Here is a 5851-nt window from a genome sequence, read left to right on the forward strand (position 1 = left end):
AACTAGAATCTTCCTACCACCAATCTGTTTTTTTAAGCTATTTCTCCTTGTAAGTGCTATAATTACTATTTTTAGTTGCTTCTATGTTCCTTGTTGCATAAGTATTCATAAGTGTTAATATATTCATTGCAAGTTGTACCCATTAGGCTTGTAAACAGTGTCTTTCTTTGTATTGTTTAATGCCTTATCCTCTGAACTTAATCTTGTGTGATATTTAGGTTATGTCCTCTGCTTTTTTGTTGTTTGTTTGCATTTTCCTGTTAAAACTTTGCCCATTATTTTCTTTAAAATTTTTCTGAACCACTTTGTTTATTGTTTTGTATAACTTAGGGTTTAGCTTTGCTTTGTGATAATATCCGAAATATATTTTAAATAAATAAGTTAATCCCGTTTTTTACATGTTTAAGTTTTCAATTAGCAATAATTGCGCCTCAGATAAACCTCATTGGCTACGATACTGTCACTGTGCAAAGCTCCATTTCTTACATGTTTAATATGACAGCTATTTGATTTTAGTGTGGTATATTATTTTATGTTATGTTTTTATTTAACTGTTTATTAGCAAGTTTTTACATAATGAGTTTTCTTTGCCTCTTAAAATAATTGCAGTTTCAGGAGGATTTGTATTTTTGTTCTCATAGCTCCCTTTATAATTATAACTATATTTGTAAGTGCTTTATTTCTCTAGACAGTACTGATTAGTTCCTTTGTATCAATAATGACAAAATTAATGTGCTTAATTTTCCTACCTTCTCTGTTCTGTTACATCACTCAATTTTCATGATCTTAATGTTTACCATCATCATGTTAAAAATGTTTACAGGTACTCCTTGCTTGGTTTGTCACCTTTGAATCATATTTTTTTTGGCTTCCACTATTACAAATGCAATGATCTGCAAAACTACTCTACTTTTCATCTTTTCTACCCCTCCCCCTTCCCACTTTTTAATTAATTGTATCATTATGTATTTAGGACATAGAACATTTACATTCTGTCACCTCAATCCCCAGATTTCTTTAATCTTGATTTTGTGGTTGTGGTATATAATGCACATCGTCTGTCTTTTTGCTATAGTTTGTCTCCTGTTATCTCTTGGTTGGGTGATATTTGATCTCTTGAAGATTCCTCAAGAAGAGTTCATGGGACAATATTATGTAAGCTTAAAACTTCAAAATCGTTAGTAGCTTTGTTTGCTTTTGCAAGGACATTCTTTGCTGGATATAGAATCCTCGGTTCACAAGTCTTTCTTTGGCTGTCTTGTAGATGTTAACTATATCATCTTGTTTTGAATGTTGCTTTAGAGAAATCTGAGGCATTTCAGAATTTCCTCCTATTTAATGTCTTATCTCTTTGCCTGGATGCCCAAAAGATTCTTTCCCTTCCTTAATCCTCCCTCCCCTACTTTTTCCCTGTGTTCTTTCAGCCTTCCTCTTCCCTCTTTCTCTTTCTATTTCATTCTCTCCAACCTTACAGGATATGTCTCATAGTTTTGTTTTTTTTTTTAAAGATTTTATTTATTTCTGGACAGAGAGAGACAGCAAGAGAGGGAACACAAGGGCTGATGTGGGGCTCGATCCCAGGACCCTGGGATCATGACCTGAGCTGAAGGCAGACACTTAACTGACTGAGCCACCCAGGCATTCCAAGTTTTGTTTAATATATTCAGTTTCACAGTTTCTATTTTCTTCCTTATGGACTCTAAATAATTATGTGTATGTTGGATTGCTTTTGCCTGTTGTGGCTGTATCATTTTCTCTCTAATCCCCTTTAATTCTATCTGTGTTTCATTTAACCCTGCTTACTTTTTTGCATCTGTCCTTTATATCCTGCAACATCTTTTCTACAATGTATAGTCTGTTTTATAAACGTTCCAATTTTATCTTCATTTCTCCAGTGGCTTTTTTTTTTTTTTTTTACTTTTTGTCAGTTACTTTCTAGGATTCTGCAAGCTCACAGTTCATTTCCTCTTATTTTCTTGTTACAAGTTCCCTGAATGCTGGCATTTCTATTTTGTGATATTCTTTTAGAGGGATGGTTGGTGTATTAATTTTTTAAAAATCACAGTGAAATATTTATGTACTTTTTCTTTTGTTTCATGGCAATTTTTTTAGATTTTATTTATTTATTCATGAGAGACAGAGAGAGAGAGAGAGAGAGAGAAGCAGAGGGAGAAGGAGGCTCCCCGCTGAGCAGGGAGCCTGATGCGGGACTCGATCCCAGGACCCTGGGATCATGACCTGAGCCGCAGGCAGATGCTTAACCATCTGAGCCACCCAGGCGCCCAATTTTTTTTTTTTTTTTTTGATGAATGAAGTTCATCTTTTGGCACATTTTGCTACTCTTTTAAATAAATTTTTACCTTACAGTAATTTGGTATGGATGCTATGCCAGTTTATTTTTAAAAAATCAATCATTAAATGTGTTGAATTTTTCAGTCCAGTTATTACACAAGGTTTCTGGTGCAATACTTTACAACTCAAAACATTCTCTTTCTTTGCTATTCTCAAAGAAAGACTGATTTCTGGAAATACGATTTGACTGTTATTCTTTGTGTGGATGTACCTCCTCTGTTTTTCTAAATTCCAAGGGGACTCTGTCTGTGTTTTCTGCTTTCTCAGTTCCTGCACTTTGCTGCAAATAGGGTTCTGTAGCTTACACAGTTTATGGTGAGTTCTTGCCTTCAGGAGTTTTATCTCTCTGCTGGCACTTTTGAGATCTGCCATCATTAAGTTTTCTCACAACTCAGTTTTTTTCTTTTCTCTTTCTTCCCATGTGGTTTCTGTCTGATTTCAGTTACTTTTGTCAACCCTTAAAGCATATTTTGGAGTCTGCAGATTATATTTGCCTTCTAGTTTCACTGAAAATGGAGTTTGTGGATATTTTTTTCCATTCTCTTTGCTTCTTTCACATGATTTTGTGGAGAGGATGGACAAATAAGCTGATACATGCAGCCATGTTACCACAGAAGTCCCTACAATGATCTATCATCATGGACTCTTCTTGTCATGAAATGCTGAAGAACTGATGTTTGAAAGTCTTTGGAAGACCTTCCCTTCAACTCCCCCAACTTAGTAATATATGAAATTATAGATTTGAACAACCTGCATGACCTTTGCTATCCAGAATGTTAAGGAATACATTCTTTGCTAAATCTGAGTTAAAACTTCAGACACTAAACTTTTCCATTTGAACCATTTTGGAAGGAAGTCTTTCTAAGCACTCACATATTTTTTGCTTTCTTGGAGCTTACAAAAACTACTCTGTGTGGATAATTGTATACTAAGGGTAATTATGACTATATTGTACTAAAACATGGCTATTTCATTGAAGGAGGTGTTCATTTCCATAAAAAGAGGCTCCAAAATGTATGTTTGGGTTTTTTTGTTTTTTGTTTTTTGTTTTTTTGGTCATATATAGTTTTTCCCCCCTTTTTTTTGTGAGTAGATTTCTTTAGGTGCCTTTTCTTTCTTTCTTTCTTTCTTTCTTTCTTTCTTTCTTTCTTTCTTTCTTTCTTTCTTTCTTTCTTTTTCTTTCTTTCTTTTTCTTTCTTTTTTAAAGATTTTATTTATTTGTTTGACAGAGAGATATAGTGAGAGAGGGAACACAAGCAGGGGGAGTGGGAGAGGGAGAAGCAGGCTTCCCGTGGAGCAGGGAGCCCAATGCGGGGCTTGATCCCAGGACCCTGGGATCATGACCTGAGCCGAAGGCAGATGGTTAATGACTGAGCCACCCAGGCGCCCCAGGTGCCTTTTCTTATAGCTGTTATGTGTCTGCCTATCATACCCTTTGAATTTGATGAAGGCTCAGAATTCAGACAACAAAATTGGCTGGAATTATAGAAAGTATATATATTTATATAAACATAATATATAAATATTATAAGTAAGTATATATATTATATATTATAATATATATGTTGTACATATATATGTTGCTAGAACTATATAAGGTATATAAAATAAAGGTAAATATACTTTGGGTATGACACAAGGGACTCTCCCATGAGTAAAGTGATACTCAGTGCACAGACCTTTGTAATACCTGCTTTAGTTGCTTGGGAATCCCTTGTTTCTTGGATCTTAGCAGCCCCACTCCTAGAAGAAGAGAATTCTTGTGGGAAAAGCTCATCAAAATGGCAGATGGAAAAGTGAATAATACAATACAGCTGGATAGGCAGGGGCTATAGGCTACACAGAGAAGATCAGTTGATCAGATTTTGCCAGCTAGGTTGTGTGTGGATACTGGTAGGACCAAAGTCAGTTTACTGACATTTGGTAGGGACATAAAACAAAAGGAAAAGGAAGTTGAATAGTTACATTGCTGACACATCAGGTGTTTTTGTAGTTTTGATTTTATATATGCTTAATGATATTATTATAGTTGAACATTGTAACTCTAATTTAAAAGACCACCATCCTATAAACTCTTTTATTTGGAAAAATCATGGAAAGTCTAAGGAAAACATTTGCCATAGCATTCCATTGCCTTACAGAGAAGGTTGTTTTTGTGTTCTCAATGCCCAGTTGTCCTAGCATGTGGGGGAGGTGCAGACATTTGCTATGCAGTCCAAGTACACAGGAAAGGTTCTAAAGTTGTTAAGTGCAAGCTGCAAGATTCTAAGATTAATTGTGCTTCACTCTCCAGTGAGATTAGTGTATTATAAATCATAGAGGCATATCCCATCAATGTGGCGCCTGGATGCAGGGAACATGATAACCCTTAACTCAGCAGAAACATACCTTCCATCCATTATGGCTTCTCTCCTGGATTAAACCATGCACTCCTCAGATAGGGCCAGGGCAACAGACAGCATCTTAAAGACATCTTTGAGATAGCATCCTTTTATTTATAACAGGGAAACCATTTCTGTGACTCCTTGGTTTTATTTTACAATAACTTTAAACAAGACAGGTTTAAAGAAGTATTTTCTGGGTACTTAGTTTTGTTCAGCCCTGGAGTAAATTCTCTGAGTGTTCAAAAGAAGGAAAATATATGATACGACCATTGATGAGCCTACTGTTTAGTTAGGGAGAAAAGCCATATTAATTTTAATTATGTGATGTTGATACTAATTGATGTTGTTTATCTAACACTAACTATATTCATACCAATAGGATGTACTAAGAAATTATTCATAGAACATATTTCAAAATAAATGCTGACAAGGTCAGAGAAAGGAGAGATATGTATGGCTGGATTAGTCTGGAAGGTCTCCATAGAAGGTAGGCCTGTGCCAGATCTTGTTGGTGGGAAGGCTTTAGGGAGATGAGACAGGCTGCATTTTCCCCAGTTTGGGGGTATTGATCACAGGAGAGAAATGAGGTTAGATTGGCAGTGAATGAGTACAACAGGAGACTTGCAGGTGAACTGCAGAACTACAGAATGTGCAAGAGTCTTGCTATGCACCTCCACACCCTTCCACATTCCCTCTGTCATCAGTCAATCCCATTCCTTTTTGGGGTACCCTGCTGAGAGAAAATGAATTCTCATAGGAACATCTCATCAGATTGGCACGTGGAAAAGTGAATTTGATAAGTTAGATATATAAATGCTGTAGGCTACTTGGAGAAGGTCATTTGACCTGATTATGCCAGGTAGTTTGTAGGTGCAGACACTGCTAGGCGAAAGTTAGTTTGCTGACTCTTGGCAGGGACACTAAACAGATTTCTTTCCTCCCTCCCTCTTTCCTGTCTCTTTCCCTCCCCCTTTCTCTCCTCTCTCCCTCCTTCCCTTTCTCATTTCTTATTTTGAAACACTTCAAGCTTATCAATCCGTCCCTGCTCCTTTCAATTCTTCTACTTCTTTGATTCTAAGCTCAGTTCTCTTAGCTACAACTTTGTGGTCACACAC

General features: G+C 36.2%; 1 pseudogene; it reads right to left on the bottom strand.

The window, feature by feature from the left end:
• Positions 1-352: 352 nt before the first annotated feature.
• Positions 353-475, bottom strand: LOC114205749 (U4 spliceosomal RNA; annotated as a pseudogene).
• Between the last annotated feature and the right edge of the window lie 5376 nt (positions 476-5851).

Source organism: Eumetopias jubatus, unplaced genomic scaffold (genome assembly GCF_037043125.1).
Source record: "Eumetopias jubatus isolate StellerSeaLion01/CBP00866 unplaced genomic scaffold, mEumJub1_p1.0 scaffold_1, whole genome shotgun sequence".
In the NCBI taxonomy this organism is placed as follows: Eukaryota; Metazoa; Chordata; class Mammalia; order Carnivora; family Otariidae; genus Eumetopias; species Eumetopias jubatus.